The 20163-nt window shown below is 40.4% G+C and overlaps 1 protein-coding gene across 3 annotated transcripts in view; it reads left to right on the forward strand.

Annotated features, from left to right (window-relative positions):
* The window catches only part of LOC106093090 (protein trapped in endoderm-1), a 340633-nt gene that overhangs the window by 183987 nt on the left and 136483 nt on the right, over positions 1-20163 (forward strand). The window contains exon 1 of one of the 3 annotated variants that reach the window (XM_059367920.1): positions 8791-8878. The exons of the other annotated variants lie outside the window; for them this stretch is intronic. The gene's annotated coding sequence lies outside the window, so the exon portion shown is untranslated. Of the gene's footprint in view, positions 1-8790; positions 8879-20163 lie in introns of those variants that run through there. 3 annotated transcript variants of the gene reach the window in all.

The following is a 20163-nucleotide window of genomic DNA, read 5'->3' on the forward strand; positions in this document are numbered from 1 at the left end:
GTTCTGTTGTAAGACGATTCGTGGTTAAATTAATGACCGAACTGAATATGTTTGATAGTGAAACAAAACACGAAACGTGCGTAAGCTGTTAAACCAGTGTTGCCAAAAATATAATAACTAAAGAATCACCCTTTTTTTTATTTTTTTTTTCTTTAAATCAATTTATTTTCTTAAAATTTTCACAGTTTGTGTAGGCTTGTCTGGAAGGAAACAAAGGTTATATAATTTTTAGATATCGGATGGGGGTGGACCCTCACCCTTACCACACCCAAAACCAAAAGTGGACCAATAGATACAATATGGGCATCAAATGAAATGTGTTGGAGATTAGAAAACGAATATCGTATGAAAAGTACCCAGCGGTACTTGGACCCAATGTTCATGTCAATATGGGCTCAGATGAAAAGTATTCGGCAATAGATTACAAACGGTTCATATTTACCGACCATGCTCAAATCTAAGTAATTAGGGAGTGAGCACGAATTAGTTACCCATATTTGAGTCGAAATGTCTGAGGTGCCATCCCTCCCTAAAAAGTACTTCTAACTGCCCTAATTTTCAAAAACACCAGATGTCGGGGATTGGTCATTTGATTCGTTCGAAATTTTTTGCACTCTCACTGTCTCCAAAACCAAAACATGGTTTCTATTGCTGGGGTTGGGTGCCTCGAGGGCCGCCCAAAATCCGTCAAATGGGTATATAGACCAATCACGACAATATGGAGCTCAAACGAAAGGTGCTTGAGAGAAAAAACGAATTTGATATCCAATAGAAAATCCATGTGTTTGGAGAGCCGCCCCACCCAAAATACCTCCCTAATATATAAAAGTTATTTGGGGTGGAAATTGATTGACTTTCGGGATATTGATACTCATTTTCGGGACAAAGACCCTGGGGTCCACCCTCAAACAGAACCGATCATGCCATTATGGAGCTCATATAAAATGTAGTTGAAAGTAGAGCACGAATCTTATATTTACTTTAAGGGCCAAGTGTCCGGGTGGCCACCCCTCCCCCGAAATACCCCTAAACCGGAAATATTTACCAGAACGGTAATATAGGACCCAAAAGAAAGGCTTTTGAAAATTTGCCAGGAACTGAGCAAATTTCTTACACATCAATGAGTGCTTTCCGATTTAAGTTTAAACTCAATGATAAGGGATTTTTTTTATAGCCGCAGATTGCAGGCGTTCAGCTTTATAGGCGGGTCATATGCTACAGTCGCATGAATTCGATATCCACATTCAGGGCGAAGTGCCCCACCCTAAAAAGATATTAGAGTGTTAAAGATAGCGCAGCGGAGCGTGTCCGATTCGGCAAGTAGACTAAGAATAGCTGCTGTGTGTGTGTCCCGCACTGGCAGTCTGAAGAAGTTTTACTTTAGGTTTTCATTTCTTTGAGAAGTTATATGATTTAGCGAATGTGAACATTCGCAAGTTGTTGGGCTTTGCGATATTGGCATCTTCCTTCGTCTGTCCCTGTGGTATCACAATAGATGAAAACTTGAAAGTGAGTCCGATGGTAGACTGCCATCCAAACCTAACCCAACCTTATCATTCAGTTACGACGACTATCGAACTAATAGCCTCTTTGTTGGTTCATGTCTAGTATTGTGTCTACACCAAAGTGCCGGTATCTGTTAGACGCGAATGCCGGGCAATGACAAAGGAAATGCTCCAACGTCTCATCATCTTCCCCGCATGCCCCACACATGCTATCACTTGCTGCACCGATTTTACATATGTGAGCTCGTAGTCATATGTGTCCCATTATGATACCAATAGCTATAGTGACCTCCTACTTGCTTCCTTTCAGTTATAGCCTCGTTTTCTCACGATCTGGATTCCCCCAATAGGATTTTCGCCGTCCTACCGACCGTTTCTTTGTTCCAAAATGTTGCATGCGCATTCGTCGCCCACTCTCTTAACTGGGACTGCGTCAATCCGAAAGGCTTCGGGTTAACCAAGTTTATTGACGGCAGTCCTCTGGCCTTCACCACCATATCGTCTGCCCTTTCATTTTCCCTTAGTATGTTATGGCCCAGCACCCAAACGATGCAGATTTTGCCATCTTTAGAGAAGGCGTTAATCTCCTTCTTACACGTCCTGGTTGTTATTGCCCTTTTGGCAATTTTACTGTCCGTAAAGATGTTCACACTCGACGACGCGTTAGCACCACACCACTTCATGCATCCCGTGATCACCCGGATCTCCGCCTGCAGAACCGTATTATGGTCAGGCAGTCTAAAACAGATCTCAGTCCCTTGGTTCTCAATGTAAACCCCCAGGCCCACTCTGTCCTCTAGCTTTGATCCATCCGTGTAACATGATCTTCCAGATGGCATTACTAGTGTTCCGTCAATCCAAGACTGTGCCGATGGCAGCCTCGTGCCTATCACTCGACTTCAAGATTCATCTCAGGTATCCGATCGGAAACCTCTTCCCTTCCTTCCAGGATTCCTATCGTCGCCTCGATTATACCGCGATGGTATGAGCTGCTCCCATCCTCAATCCATTCTCGCATCAGCTTAAGTCTAAGAGCCGCAGTGGCTGTCTCACTCTTAATCAGTAAGGGTGGGATATCTAGAATGGTCTCTAGTGCCGTAGTTGGGCTGATCCTTATCGCTCCGCCTATCCCAAGACAACATGTTCGCTGAACCTGTTGTATGGTCTTTATGTTGCGCTTTTTCTCCATAGCAGTCCACCAAACTAAGAGCCGCACTGGCTGTCTCACTCTTAATCAGTAAGGGTGGGATATCTAGTATGGTCTCTAGTGCCGTAGTTGGCCTGATCCTTATCGCTCCGCCTATCCCAAGACAACATGTTCGCTGAACCTGTTGTATGGTCTTTATGTTGCTCTTTTTCTCCATAGCAGTCCACCAAACTACTGAGGCGTAAGTAAGTATTGGTCTAATCATGCTCATGTAGAGCCAGTGGACTATCCTTGGATTCAGGCCCCTTTTCGAGCCTACGGCCCGTCTACATAGTGCGTAACATCTGTGAGCTTTCTCAGTACGCTTCTGACTGTGACACTTCCAATTCATTTTCCTTTCCAAGATCACACCTAAGTATTTGAACTTGTCAGATATAGAAATAGTCTTATTGAGGAAACGTGGTGCGTTAAATTGGGCCACCTCGCGAACAGGCATATTTCAGTCCTCTCTGGGTTAACATTGAGGCCTATGGGTCTAGCCCAGTCATATGCCATATGCAAGACCCTTTCGGACCTTCTGCATAGCTCGTTCGGGTTCAAATCCCTCCTCAGTCAGCATCCACCCATAGGAGGGGCGATAAAATGCCCCCTATGTCGTGCCCTAGGCCACTTTTTCCCTTATATTTATGCTATGGGACACACAATTTATCCACCTGTTCCTTATCATATGGTTAATCCAGTCTCCAAGGACCGGGTCCACCCGGTACTGGTCTAAGGATTGGATCAGTGTGTCGCTCCGCACATTGTTAAAAGGCCCCTCGATGTCAATGCATACCGCCAGTGTGTATGTTTTGGCATCGAAGGATTCTTCTATTTTATGCACATCCTCGTGCAAGACAGTCTCCACCGACCTTCCCATTACATAGGCATTCTGTTTGTATTTAAGCAATTCGCTGGATGTCCTACTCTTTATCATGGTAACCACAATGATTTTGGCCAGATGAGGCGGCAGACAGTTTGCCTCTTTCTGTAGTAATGCTGGAAATATTCCATAAGGTCAGGGTGACTTATATGGTTTGAAACTCCTCAAGCATTCCTTCACCATAAATTCCATAATTATAAACCTTCGATCAACGTCATTATTCCAAGATTCCGGTGTCTCCGTGAGTTCCTTCATATCCTGTGGAAAATGGGTTTTCATCAAAAGCCTCAACATGTGCTCCGTTGTCTCTGCTCTCACTCCCATGTCGTTTACTAACGTTTCAGTTTGGACATGGGTTTTTGAGAGCATTTTTTTATCTCGGCGGCGTCATCAACACTAGCGACCTGTCCGCAGAAAAGCTTCCAGGAGGCACGTTTTGCCGCTCTAGTAATATTATTGTATTCCTTGAGCCGTGTGTAATACACATCCTAATAAACTTCCCCTTTTTTCCGACGTGCTCTGTTAAAAAGTCTGCGGAACTCTTCCCAATATTGCGAATTTCCGTGGTCATCCGGCGTTTTTCTTGGGATGATTTCTTTTCCCGAAGAGGACAACTATCTACGAACATTTTCATCAATGTCTTCTATGCTTGGACAATCTAAATTATATTGCCCAAGTCTTCTTTTGAGTAGCTTTCCGAATTCTGTCCAGTTGGTTTTCAACTTATTGCGGAAGCTTATCGGATTCGGCGCTGGCTGTGCTATTCTAAACCTAACGTAGCGAAGGTTAGAGAAAGAGTGTTCCATCGAACATATCGTCACATCTAATACCTCCTCCTTATTCCTATTAACAAAGGTAGCGGTGTTACCAATATTAAATGTTATAAGGTCGTTAGTAATCAAGAACTCCGCCACGGCTTGGCCCATCTTATTAGTGTTGGTACTACCCCACCAAATGTGGTAAGAGTTCGCATCGCACCCTATTAGTACCTCGTTTCCTGTCTGTTTTGCTTTCCTCACCAGTCGTTGCAGCTTCGAAGTGGGTGGCTGTGTCGGAGAGTCGAAAGGCAAATAAAGTGATGCAGGTATGCTGCACCGTCTCCCTGTCTCACCACTGTTGCATCCGACGTTGACAACTCTGGGGAAAATATATAATAAAAATTTTTATGACAAATAACGCAGGTCCTCGGCCGAGTATTAGTGTTAGCATAGAATAATTGGTAGTTGACATGGTTAGTTCAGAATCTTTGTTCCGGGTCGTCCACGGTTCCTGAATTAAGGCAATATGAATCTTGCCCTTGCTGATTTTCTCCATCGGAGCGTGTGTAGCAGTATCGTTCCAGTGGAGGTTTATCTGTATTACCTCAATCATTGGTCCTACAGTAAATGGACATCTTGGGAGTAGTTGATGATCTCATCGTCTGCTCTCTGTTCTTTAGACTGCATTGACTTTCCTGTCACTTCACTGCCAGATGTCAACGTTTTAGGTTCTTTGCCTAGTCTAGTCTTCCAACTCTTTATATAGTCGGTAATGGTTCCATCGTCGGGTCCCTGTTCGTTAAGCTGTTTTGGGTTTCCATTCCCTGTACTGCCTGATGTTTCAGTACTAGGATCTTTGCCTATCTTAGCCTTCCAAATCTTAAGTAAATGGGTTTCTTGGGAGTAGGTAATGGTATCAGCATCGGCCCCCTGTGCGTTGGGTTGCATTGAGACTCCTGTCGTTGCGCTGCCTAATGTTTCAATATTAGGATCTTTACCTATCCCAGTATTCCGAATCTTTAAGTCGGTGATGGGTTCCTGTTTGATAGGCTGTGTTGGGTCTCTCGCCACTACACTGCCTGATATTTTGGTATAAGGATCTTTGATTCTCATAGTCTTTTCAATATTGAGAGACGCCGTGATTATAACGTCGTCAGCCCCCTGTTTGTTGGGCGGTGTTGAGTCACCTGCCACTGCAAGGCCCGATGTCTCAATATGAGAATTTCTGCTTATCCTAGTATTCCCAATCTTGAAAAAGACAGCCTTGCTCTCGTAGAGCGCCATTCCGGAGACTTGAACAATGCCATCCACAAAGAGAGTTCCTTCCTCCTTCTCCTCCCTGTGGAAGACCTACCACTTCTCTGCGATCAAACCTTAGTTTTGCTTGTCCAAAAATCCCAACATGCGTTCCGTCGCAAATTTACTGCCCCATCCCTTGATGAAGACCATAGTCCTTGTGAGCTGGGGGATATCCATCTTTCTCACCTGGTCGAGCTTTGCACCCTTCCAGGGAGCGTGAATACCTCTGACGAGTTCTTTGACGGTATCAATACATTCCGCCGACGCAAAACGCGGCGTAAAGATGTCCGCTCTAAACTCGCAACTCATCATTTATATGGGTGGACCCTCTACAGAGTTCCACACATGTTCAAAAATCCGATTAAAAATCCGTTAACCAGATCTTCCACTTGGGACCGATGATCTGGTGGAATCCTATCGGATGCACAGCTGATATTGATGACTGCATAAGTCAGTTCATCTCTATTGTGTTTCTCTCTAGTGTCGCCCGGCTCCTTACCATTCTCGGCGACCATCTTTCCCAAAATCGTAAGCATATAAAAAAATGAAAACATTGGGTGTGTTCGGGAACTCAAAAATTTGCACAAATTTTTACCGGAAGTCTTTCGCGTACTTTATTTGCCGGCAGAGTTCGAAAATGGAGAATCTGCAAATTACTACTGGGTCTTTTTTTGCCAGCAGAAATTTGCTACTTTGAACAGATGTTTTGTAAACGTCAGCTGTTTCATGAAAAGCAGCCGTTACATGAAAATACAAAAGCTAACACCAAAATGGATCAAAAATGCAGAGGTAAGTAAAAATAAAAATATTGTTTATTGGTAATTATTAAATTTGTTTCCTTTCTATTTACTTTTAATGAAGATTCACGCCAGCAGCTAGTGTTCAGTTACAGAAATCTCGCCAAATGAAGTTGTACAGTTACCTCAAGTCGGTTGTTCTACATTAGAAGAATTTGCGGAATTAGTTGGAAAATCTTGTAAAATTGAAACATTGTATCCTTCCAGACACCAAGAAAAGAGCAATGATCGGTTTCTTAAGTGTTTTGTTGGAATCATCCATCATCAGAGAACTACGATGAAACCAACACCGTCTTTTTTGTAAAGCAGGGAAGATGGTTCCGTGGGATTGAGTGGGTTTGGCTGGGAAGTTAAACAAGTGACGCACAGTGAGATTCAATGATAACACAGTATCCGTAGCCGTCACATGACCAAATAGAAAGTTCCCTTAGCCTCACATCGGTGGTCACAGCAATTTGTCTAGCCACAATATCCAGAAGAATTAGGTGGTTAGTCCAGGTTCCTTTCTCAGCATACCAAGTACTGCTGACAAGGGACGTTGGGAACGTTGTTTCTACTTTTATGTACGGTTATGCTATGTAAAGCAGTTATAGTCCTATGCAGCCTTCGAAATGCATGCTGATGCTCGGCGAATGGAAATTGTCCTACGCGAGAATTGGGAGGAGTAACCCCTCATACGTCTTTGCTACTGATGAGAGAAGGGAGATCGGTCTGTACGACTCCCCCTTGCGCGTGTCCTTTCCAGGTTTCAGTAGCGGGATCACACGGCCCATCTTACAAACATCGGGTACTATAATAGTGTTCAGACAGTTCCAGGTTCTTCAGCATCTGTGTAGAGATTCCGTCTGGGATCAGCGTCTTGCGCGACTTGGTGCCGCGGATGATATTCGTAGCTTCGTGCACTGTAAATTGTAATGGCTGTCCAGCGGCAAGGAGATCACGGATACTCCCCATCTAGCCTTGTCACTTACGTTTATCTAAGAAAAATACCTCACAAGTATCGCCAGCATTTTTGTTATTTAAAAACAACTGTTTTCCTAAGCAAACAAATAAAAAACCAACTAAAACAAAGATCAGCTGTTGTTCTGCAAATTTTCACTGGAAGTCGTTCGTGTACTTTTGCTTGCCAATTTTTTAAAGAGAGTAAAAGGGCTCTTACTCTCCTGCAAATTTTTACTGGAAAAGTACGCGAACAGCCTACGAACTTACGTATGTGCAGTCGAAAAATTTAATTCGACATACACGAACCGAAAAAGATTCGATTTCGAGCAATTGTTGTTTGTTCGTCTAGATTATTGTTCGACATCCACAAACAGGCTATAAGAAACTAACCGACATGTGGTTCTAACAATAGTAAATTTTTCAAAACATCATGACTTTGCTTTAATTTCGAATTTTAATCAATGATTTCGCTTGGTGCATGAATTCTTAGCGATCTATGGCCCATGGTGCCTCTAATTTTCAAATGTAAGAAAGTTTATAATATAGTTACGGTTTCTATATAAGTTTTTGGTTTTAATTAAAAAACAATTTTTTTCAAATTATCTGACTAAATATTAGAGATGTGCGCACGAGTGATTATCTACAAAAGCGCACGCACGCTCACGAGAAAAAAATTTTACTCAAGTGCGACTTTTTATGTCGACTCACGTTTACGTACGCTCACGAAAGACTCACCAGGCACTCATGACTCACGAGACAATTGTTGGTCGTGGGTGTAGCGTGATTCTTGAGTGTCTCGAAAATCGTGATTAGTGCGTGAGCACGATTTCACTCACTCACGTACGAAGAATTTTAATTTTATCACGGTCACTCACCATCACGTGATTGGATTTGGATCTCATCCACGAATCACGTGACACAACAACTCACGTGCACACCTCTAATAAGTATCATACTTCATACGACATAGTTTTCGACAAACCTTCTTTATATGTATACAACGATATCCATCCGGATATTATCACTGTAGTTAACACGCATTTATCTTTGATATTGGATACATTTATTTGAATTCGCATGTCTGTTGTGTTCATAGGGGTGTTCCATTATATTTAATTTAAATTAATGCTTACAAACACACTCGCATGTAGAAATGTGCTCTTAAAATTTGTATTCAAAAATGTGTGGCTTGTTTACAAAGGTTTTAATATTAAGTCATATGCTGTTCAAGCACTGCAAAATTCACTTGTTCTATTTAAAAAAAAAACTATTTTTGTAGCGTAAATATCAATTTATAGTTTTGAAAACGAAAACCTATAACTGAATAGAAATAGAATAGTATGTTGTTGTTTTAAATGCAAATTTTGTGCCATAAATGCTGAATTCTTAATTAATATATGATCATAGTGAAAAATCAACAAAATTTGAAGCGTGTGTTTACAAAATTTCAATGTGTTGAAAAATTCTGCAGTGTGATTATAAAACTTCGGAAGAACAAGGTTTAAAATGTAAGTAACTAAGTAGTCAGCAGAAGACTTGGGATCAAAAATATGCCATATCGGTCCACGTTTTGAATTATGTCCAATGAAGACCGATCATCCGATTTTATTTCTGGAATCCCCAAAATTGTCATTTCATTATCGATTTCCATCAAATTAGATAGAAAAATGAGTGGTTTCTCAATCCAAAAATAGCGTATTTACCCAATTTCGATGATATTTATTGCTATATTATATCACATCGGTACTAGATCAATAAGGTTGTTTGAAGGTTTATCATTACAGACTATCGGTACTGAATCAATGAGGTTGTTTGAAGGCTTATTATTACAGACTTTATGCTAAAGGAAGCCTTGGAAGTTTCCAACCATTTAAGTCAACCGGACCTTATGGAATGGAATATTCCTGCCAGTAACCTAAGGTTTTATTTAGACCCAAGTCCGGTAAGGCATGTTATGCGACACTAACGGCCTATAACCTATAAATCTTACGTCCTTTCTACTCAAAATCAATACGTTCCAGTATTGTGGATACTGTTCTACTACAAGCTGCAGGCTATGGCATGGCGACGTCAAGGGAGCTTTTAACAATTTGAGGACCGACACATTGATGCAATCCTTAGACCAGTACAGGGCGAACCTGGACCTTGTTGGATAAATTTTAAGACCCTGAAATAGAAGTAAAGGAAAAATGGCACACGGCACTCCACAAGGGTCGTTTTATCGCCACTCCTATGGATGCCACCAAAAATAACCTATTACTGATGGTAACTGAGGTAGGATTTGTATCCGTCTGGTACTCAGACGATCTTATATTACTTCTAAGTATCAGCATCAGCTAGGCCGAAAGGGCATAAGATTGTGCTAAACGTAGGGGTCTGAATGGGCCCAAAGACGACTGAAATTTGTCGATTCACAAGGAAGACAAAGGTAGGCCAATTTGACACACCACTTTCCTCATCAGAACGATTCCGATATCTGACAACGCCAGATAGTTGGGAGCGATCTTGGATAGGAAACTGAAGTGGAAGTGTCGCTTTCGTACCGAGTAAGCGCACATATGTTGAACACTGTGTAGACGGGCCGTAGGCAGAAGTGCGATAAGATCAATACGCCTCAGTAGTTTAATGTATTGCGATAAAGTGCAAAAGTACAACCGATTCAGAAAACATGTCGTCTTGGCGTAGGCGGAGCGATGAAGACCACAGCACTAGGGCACTGGAGGCTATATACAGATTAAGTATGAGCGCACAACAAGCTGATTACTGGCTCAGGTGTCTGCCCATAGTGGCATGGGCGGACTAACATCCACATCCTCTTTTCAACCTAACCTAACCTAAGTATGAGGCAGCAACTGCGTCTATGTGACTTAAGCGATGGGAGAATGGATAGAAAATAGGGACAGGTCATGCGATTGCTGCATAGGGAACTATGGTATTGCCATCTAAAACATCATGCTACACGGATGGATCTAAGCTAGAGGACACAGTGTTTATGACTGCCGGGCCATAATACCGTCCTACAGGTGGACATCCGGGCGCTCACGGAATGCGTAAGGTAGTGTGGTGCTAACACGATGATTGGAGTGTGAACATCTGTACAGACAGTAAACTGGCCCTCCGGATTATAAGGTCACGAAAAGTCTTTGAGTGGAAGAATGAGATAAACGCCTTCTCTGAGGATGATACGATATACATCATTTGGGTACCAAGTCATAGCGGAGTAAGGGGCAATGAAAAACAGATGGGTGGCTACAAACGAATGTACTGGGGAACAATGAAACGGTCGGTTGGACAACGAAAATCCTATGAGAAGATCAGGATTGTGAGAAGATATAGCTTTTGCTGTCTAGTTTTTGGTATCGTAACGGGACACATAGGAATACGATCATTCTTATGCAGAATAGGTGCAGCAAGTGATAGCTGATAGCATGTGATGGGCTTGTGAATGACATTTGAGGTAGAATATGACACATTGGAGCATTTATTAATGTCATTGTCCGGATTTCGCGGTTTTTAGATAACGGCACTTAGGTGGGGACACAATACCAGACTAGAACCAGCGTTCTAGTCCAGTGGCTTGGAATGGAGAACAATTAGGAATTTTGTTTACTAGCTCGAAATTCCTCACTTAAGTTGGGTCACACTGGGCAAATTTGTTTTATGATATTTACCCAAAAAAATGGTTGATTGGCTGATTGAAACAAATTTGGCGAATATTAGAAATGTCATGGCGAATCGAAATTTATTCGCATTGTTTACAAAAGCTTCTGCTTTGTCTTCCCCATACCGTAAAATAACTTGCGTTAAAGACACAAACTTTTCCATGTATTCCAACTGGATTCACATTGAGGGTTGCAACATTTTCGGGTTTTTCTGTTTTGATTCGGACATTTGTTCAAACATCTTTTCGTATTTTGCTTTGTTTTTTTGCAACCGAAAGTAGGAATAAAAGGAAAAACGAAATATCGTAAGCAATTCAAACATGTCGTCTTTAAACTCGTCATCCCGAATTGGGCTCTAGTGCCAACTCTTCTTCTTTTTTACGCTCTTTGATGCGGCCACCAATTTAATAAGACTTGGTTTGTTCGAAAATATCGCTTTAAAAAGCCCAATAACTTGCGAATGTTCCGCTAAATCAGACAGGTTTTCAATGAAATGAGCACTTAAAGTGGAACTCCTTCTGACTGCTAATGCGGGACGCACACACAAAAGGTGTTCTATAGTCTCTTCTATTTCGGTGTCCTCACAGCTTCTGCAAAAGGTATCTGGCAACCTTCAGTCTGTCAGCATGTTTCCGATTAGACACTGACCTGTCATAACGGACACAATAACAAGGACGTCTGTTCTAGCCAATGAAATGCGGTAGACCTCTTCAAGTCTAGATTAGGCCAAATAGTTTTGGAATGGTCACAGCCCCATATTTGTGACCATTTACCATTCGTTGTCCTTCGGGTCTGGCCCTAAAAACTTAGGGCTTGTGGTATCTGTGGGTATGTCGCTAGAGGCATACCCACAGATACCAGTATCCCTGGAATGTGTAGGGTAGTTCTTAGTTAGCTCGCCACGGATTTAATGGATGCCTGAATGTCTGAGAAAATTTGCATGCCAATCGTCGTTATGAAATTATATCTTAGCCATTCTGCCACTTTAATTGCAAGGATCTCCGCTTGATACACACTGCAGTGCTCGGGTAACCTTTTCGATATGACCAGTTCTAGATCTTTACAGTATACACCAAAGTCCACATGGTCGTCTAGTTTGGAACCATCCGTATAGAAGTCTATATAATTTCTGCTTCCAGGGATAACGTAGTTCCAATCGGTTTTATAAGGTATAATGGTACAATACTTTCTATCAAAAAAAAGTAACATCGGATATCATATCAAGGATAACACAGCGTCGGTGGCTGCCACATGACCAAAGCTCCTTAAATCTCGCGGCAGTGGTCTCTGCAATTTGGGTAGTCACAATGTTCAGAGGCATAAGATGCAGCATAAAATTCAGTGCATCAGATGGTGTCGTCCTCAGTGCAGCTATGGTGCACAAACAAGCCATCCTTTGGATCCGGTTAAGTATTGGGCGGTAGGTGGACTTTTGAAGCGCCATCCACCAGACCACAACATTGTATAGCATTATAGATCTGACAACTGTTGTATATACCCAATGCATGACACGCGGTCCAAACTCCAACTACTTCTGTCTTGCACGGATTTATACCTAGACCACTTTCCATAGCCCACGTAGCCGTTGCACTAAGAGCTATATTTCAGGAAGCTCTTAGTGCAATCTCTTAGAGTGCTGGGAACCTTCCCTCTAACCGCAATTGCGACGTCATCAGCAAACACCACTTTTACGTCTTTTTTTCCAGAGACAATAATATATTGTTAATGGCTATAATCCTAAGTAGAGGAGACAGAATACCTCCTTGAGGTGTTCCTCTGCTGACCCATCTTTTTAGATCCACTGATCCCAAGCCTGCCGTAATCCATCTTTTAGTAAGTAAGTTATTAATAAACTTTCTTCCGATAGAGTTGATGCCTAAAAACTCTAACCACTTCATGATTGACTTCGGTTTTACATTATTGAAAGCGCCTTCATATGTATCTATCAGCCTCTCAAGCTTCTTCAGCATAAAGGATGACAGACTAATAGGACGAAAATCTTTCGCCTTCGTGTGGTAGGGTTTTTCTGCTTTCGGAATGAAAATGACATTCGTGTGTCTCCATCCCACAGGTATATATGGCATTCTGATACAAGCAGAGTTGATCTCCCTAAGCCAGGGAACCAGTCTACCACACACAGCTTGTAATTCAACCGGTGGTACATCATCAGGGCCGGACGACTTAAAGGAGTCGAATTTCCCTACTAACATCCCACGAATGCATGCCAGTAACAACCTCTTCTGGCGTCACGTTGTCGTTGGAGAATTTCTCGGGAAATGTGTATCGACGAGTAGTTCTAGTGTTTCCTCACTAGACATTGTCCATACACTCTCTGACTTCTGAATATACCCTCTGACTTCTGAATATACTCGAGGACAGAATCTTCCTTAGCCTAGAGGCCTCAAGCCACCATGGCGGTCGCTGTATGTCCCTTGGCTCATGCTGACATCATCGAGTCATTCGGGGCCTTCGTGATACGCTTGACCATTATGTCTATATCCTCCATAGTTTCCACTTTCTTTTCTGGTCTAGAAGGGGTAGACGTGCAGAATTTGAGCCGAAATTTATCCCAATCGGCATTTCTTCTGATTAGCCAAGGGACCACTACTGCTGTGTTTGCTCCAAGGCTGAAACTAATATAACGATGATTAGCGAAGCTGGTGTCATCCACCACTTCCAAGTCGCATATTCTTGCGCTTAAATCTTCCGATACAAAGGTAATATCTAGTACCTCCTGTCTGTTCCTGGTAATAAAGGTCGGTTTATCCCCTTTATTACAAATCGCAAGATAGCAACTTATAATATATTTGATTGAGCTCACCCCATTCGTTGCCATCCGAACTTCCCCTTATCTGGTGATGATCCCTACAGAAGCGGCTTCAACCTGCGACTTAAGGTTTGAAGGTGGCACATCTGAATCGTGTGCCTTATGTAGGGAAGCCAGCCAGTAATGAGACTTATTTATTTCAAGGCAGGCTACTACTGAATTTTCATTGCTTAGCGACGGTGGAAGAAAAATATTTTGACTACTCTTTGCCAGAATACGGGCTCTGTGCCTCCCATCCCTCGTACCCTTGAGAAGTTTAAATCTTGGATTTCTTAGTCCACGAACCATTTCTCCACACACCTATGGTTCCTGGATAAGAATCACATCAAATCCCGCTGGACCGCTGGAGGACCTTTAGTGCCACCGAAGCGGCCTTACACTGGTTGAGATTTATCTGTATGAACCGGACCATAGTCAGGATTCAGAACTTCCACCTTGAGTTAGCATCGTCTTCTGATTTCGCCAGGAGTTCATCCTCAGAAGATTCGTCAGATCTTGTCACGATGAGCTTCCCTTCGCATCCAGGGGCAGGTGAGTAAGCTGTGGAACCACTCTTCCTCGGGAAACTGAACACTTGCGGAGTGGACGATTCCTCCTTAGATGCTTCTCTAACTGCTACTGTTGAAGTACTTTTTGAGTTTCGTGCTTCCCCGCTGGCGCTCACCTTGAGCACAGTCCAACTTAATGACCCACTCACTCAGGGCTTGTCGGGTGCCGTGTCGATGCCTTCCCCTCCTGTCTTGATTGTGGCAATCCGGCAATCCGCCAGACTCTAGCGATGTGGTCGATAGTTCCTCAGGCAAGTGTTCAGCAACAACTGCTGGGTCGTCTTCTGACATCCCAACCCCACCGTCTCCATAGACCTTCAGGTTCAACTTATTTAATCCGTAGGATACAGCCCCTTCAGACTTGTTGAGGTCTGCGAGACATCCGGAGTTTATTGCGAATACTTCATGAAGGAATATCTTCCTTCTTGGCTAAATCTAGTGCTTAACCTGGCCAGATCGCACCAATCTTTTTTAGCTCACAACGATATATTTCAATTGAGCGTTGATTCCCGTAGGCAAATAGTCTGTATCGGCCATGTTCTTCTTCCTTGTCGACAACTGCCATCACCAAACTGTCCCAAGCGAGGCAAATTATAGGCATGCGAAGAAAGAATAGGTTCGGCCTTGTTCTTAAGACTCGAACCAGGTGTCTTCGTCAAAAGCCCCTGCAGCCGTTCCACCAGACAAAATGTTACGGCTTGATACCACCACCTTGACTGACATACATCTTTCTTCCAAAAATAATACCCTGTTACGAGTTACAAGAAAGTTCTTGCGGAGCGAAAAAACAAAACTAACACACAGCTGATTCTAAATGTCCTTATTCAGCAGATTATATATGTAGCAATAAAAATGAGAAAATTGACCACAAATCTACATCAGGAACCAACAACATGTAATGTAGTAAAGGCAAAATTTGAACATTCCACTAAGGAACAGGGGCAAACTTCTCACACATCAATGAGTGCAGTCCGATTCAAGTTTAAGCTCAATGACGAGTCCGAACGGCGTACCGCAGTGCTACACCTCGAACCCAAGCGTTCAGAGTCATATGCGGACATGCTAACCTCTCCGCTACGGTGGCCTCCAACATGTAATGTAGTACTTCAGAGAAAGCTTTTGAAGAGGTGAATACAAGCATTCCAAGGACAAATTTTTTTTTTTATGTTATAGCGCATCGGGGTGGTTGCGGTTCAGCTAATACAGTCAAATATAAAACAGTGTGTGTATTATCAACATAAGATTTTTATTTTATTAAATTTCATAAAGGCTAGACTACACAGAGACAATTTTCCTTCATAAAGATAATAATCGGGGTTCATAAAATTATATAACTTTGTCTTCTTGGTTTGGCTCGAGGTCATCGAACAATTACAAAACAGGTGTTGGTGTTTTATATAATAGTTTTATTTGTAATTTTTACCAATATTTCGATCACCGGCAGTGGCCGAAATATTGGCCAAACCAATAAGACAAAGTTATATAATTTTTATCATAAATACATATAAAAATTATGTTATTATATTATGTCCACGTATACAATGAAAATGGTCTTATTTATGAGAATTTGATGGGGAAATTTTCCAAGTCGAGTCCAAGTAAACTACTTTAGGAATACTTGAAAGTGGTTCAGAATTTGGTCATTATTTCTCGCTTGTTTGGTTGTTGTCCATATTTGCTTACATGCTTTCATTGTGTGCAAAAGAAAGAATGAAAATACATGCACAAGCAATTCCATAAGAATTTAGAAAATATATAAAAAAATTTTAGAATTTATCTTTATTTATATACAGGGCTCCGGAGTGGGTACATTTTTTCCGCTCCGTATTGCTCTCCCGTTCCAATACTTTTAAACTGACTTATTATTTTAAAATGTTCTTCGAATACACATCGTGCCCTATGAAGTGGTAAATTTATTACACCCTACACCACTACTGTAGTACAGGGTTTTATAACCTGTTAACACCCAAAAGGAAAAGGACAGACCCATTGATAAGTATACCGATCGACTGAAAATCTTCTTCTGATCCGATTTAGCTATGTTCGTCTCTCTGCCGTCTGTCTGTCCATGTTAATTTGTGTACAAAATTTGGTACGAGCATGTTTTTCGGCCTAGAGACGAAGCCTTTTGAAATTTTAAGAAAATCGGTTCGGATTTGGGTATAGCTCCCATATATATGTTCGTCCAATTTGCAGTAAAAATAAAATGGTTATTTGTTAAACGATTCTTTCAAAATTTGGCAAGAAGGATTTTCTCTTGACTTACGATATTATATGCATTATGCTTTCATATATGCATATATATATATATATATATATATATATATATATATAAATATAAATATATATATATATATATATATATATATATATATATATATATATATATATATATATATATATATATATAAGTATAAATATATATATATATATATATATATATATATATATATATATATATATATATATATATATATATATATATATATAATATAAATATATATATATATATATATATATATATATATATATATATATATATAAAAATATATATATATATATATATATATATATATATATATATATATATATATATATATAAATATATATATATATATATATATATATATATATATATATATATATATATATATATATATATATATCTATATATATATATATATATATATATATATATATATATATATATATATATATATATCGGCCGATTTTAACTTCTAGAGTCAAAGCAATCGCAATTAATTGACCAATGTTTCCAAAATTTTGCACAACGCTTTCCTCGACGACTACCACAATATCTGAGAAGTTTGCTCGAAATCAATTCAGATTTGGATGTAGCTCCCATATGTTTGTCTGATTTTGAGAAATGTTGCAATAAAGTGCTCATTTGTTAACCGATTCTCTCGTAATTTGGCAGGAGCGATTTTCTTATAACTTCCGACAATTCTGATGAATTTCATAAAATCGGTTCAGATTTAGATAAAGCTGCTTACATGTACATCGCCCGATTTTCACTTCTAGAGCCACTGGAAGTGTATTTATTGACCAATCTTGCCAAAACTATGTGCAACAATTTCCTCGATGACTACCTGAGAACTTTGCCGATTTTGAAAAATATCGCAATAAAGTGCCAATTTGCCATATTTCGAGAGAACCGGTTAGCAAATTGGCACTTTATTGCAATATTTTTCAAAATCGGCAAACTTCTCAGGTAGTCGAGAGTCATTAGAAGCATTTTCTATGACTCTCGCAATTTGAAAGCGAATTTCATAGAAATCTGACCAGATTTAGATATAGCTGTCATATATGTATATCGCCCGATTTTCACTCCAAGAGCCGTTGCAAGCGCATGTACTGACCAATCGTGCCAACATTCTGTACAACGTTTTCCTCGATGACTACAACAATATCTGAGAAGTTTTTTCGAAATCGGTTCAGAATTAGATATATATGTTCGTCAGATTTTCGGTAATTTGTAATAACGTTGTCATTTGTCAACCGTAGTTATTCCGGATTGTTTAATAACCAATCTGAAAACATCCGCAGAGGTCCATCAAAATTGGTTCAAAATTGGATATAGCTCCCATATTGTACTAACAGGGTACGTGTAGGGTATTATACAGTCAGCAAGGCCCGACTATTGACCTTCTCTACTGTTTTTTTTTTCCATTACGTTTACAACATCAACCAATATTCAACTCCGATTATATGTATTCTTGATCGCCTTCTTTATCGGGATATACCCTTATAAAGCCCCCATATTAACCGATCTCCTCGATTGATTTCTTGAGCCTCTAGAAGACGCAATTCTTATCCGATTTGGCTGAAATTTTGCGATCCGGTTTCTTTTATGACCTCCAACAATTTTGTAAAGTAGAATTTCAATCGGTCCATAATCGTTAGAGCCCCCATATAATCCGATCTCCCAATTGCACTTTTTAAGCCCCTAGATAATTTGTCCTACGACCTGCGACCGATTTCACTTCCTAAGTGTCTAAAGGGCGCAATTATTATTTGATTTCTCCTATAACCTCCAACATCCATGCCAAGTACGGTCTGAATCAGCGTTTATTGCTCCTATATAAACAGATCATCCGACTTTACTTCATAAGCATATACCGGAAGCAATTCCTAACATCTTGGCAGTATGTACCGGGCGACTAGAAGATGTTTTTAAATTTGCGTATTTAGGTACTAAAACGAACAAAGTAGTAATTTTTTTACGGATTGAACCACAGCTCTGAAATATGGAATACAGTTACATCTAGGCAGTGCGACATCTACCGGGCGACTAGAAGATTTTTTTTTGATATTTGTTCATTTTGGAACTAAAACGTACAAGATGGTACTTTATTTACGGATTGAGCAATTTTTTTAATACTTACATTTTGCTACTGAAACGTCCTAAATGGTACTTTCATTACAGGTTGGGCTACAGCTTCGAAATTTGGGATTCAGGTACATCTTGGCAGTATGTAAGGGGCGACCAGAAGATTTTTTTGATATTCGTACTTTTTGACACTAAATTGTACAAAATGATACTTTCTTTACAGACTGGCCTAGAGGTCTGAAATTAAGGTTAAAGTACACCTTGAAATAATATTGAAATTCGTCAATTAAGATAGTAAACCGTACAACGGCACTTTCTTTACAGACTGAGATTCAGCTCTGAAATTTGGTATACTAGCACATCTTGGCAGTATGTACCGGCTGAGTAGATGTTTTTTAAATTCGTACATTTAGGTACTAAAACATACAAAATGGTACGTTCTTTAGGGATTGAACTAACATCTTGAATTTTTCTAAGCCAGCTCCAATGCTCGTGTATTTTTCTACCCTTTCGTGTTTAACGGATTGATGACATTTTTTAAAGACCGAATCACGAAGATTAATTTATATTTCAAACTAATTATTTCAAATGAAACCATTTTTTCCCTGGAATTTCATAATTCACAACACAGTATTAACGGCAATAGATACGGAGCTCATAGTGAGTTAGAATCGAAATCTGGCAATCAATAGCAAGCAGCGTTTATTCAAGCAGAAATTTATTAGTTTTGTAGGCTTTTAACCGTAGTGAAATATATTTAAAAATTTAAATTTAAAAATTTTAAAACTTAGGTTAGGTTAGGTTGAAAAGAGGGTGCAGACATTAATCTGCCCCATGCCACTATAGACATACTCCTAAGTCAGTAATCGGCTTGGTGTGCGCTTTATAAACTAAAAAGTAACCTCGAAAAAGAAAATGAAGGTTAGAAATACCATGCTACTTACAAAATCCTTTATTGATTTCCATGCTACGCCCCTATGTCTGGTATTGGGTCCCCTCCTAAATACCGGTATCTGTTAGACGCGAGACCCCGGCAATGACAAAGGAAATGCTACAATGTCTCACCATATTCACCCCATGCCCTACACATGCTATCACTTGTAACTCCGATTTTACATAAGTGAGCTCGTAGTCCTATGTGTCCCGTCATAAAACCAATAGCTATACCGATCTCTTTCTTACTCCTTTTCAGTAATAGCCTTGTCTTCTCACGATCTGGATCCCCTCATAGAATTTCGCCGTCCTACCGACCGTTTCGCTGTGCCACAAGGTTGTATGCGCATTCATCGCCCACGCCCTTAACTCGGACTGCGTCGACCCAAACGGCTTCGGGTTAACCAAATTACTTTTGAATTACTTTAAAGTTTACTTTTGGAATTATTGACTTTCTTCCAAAAAAATGTTT

This window comes from Stomoxys calcitrans, chromosome 4, assembly GCF_963082655.1.
Source record: "Stomoxys calcitrans chromosome 4, idStoCalc2.1, whole genome shotgun sequence".
Classification (NCBI taxonomy): domain Eukaryota; kingdom Metazoa; phylum Arthropoda; class Insecta; order Diptera; family Muscidae; genus Stomoxys; species Stomoxys calcitrans.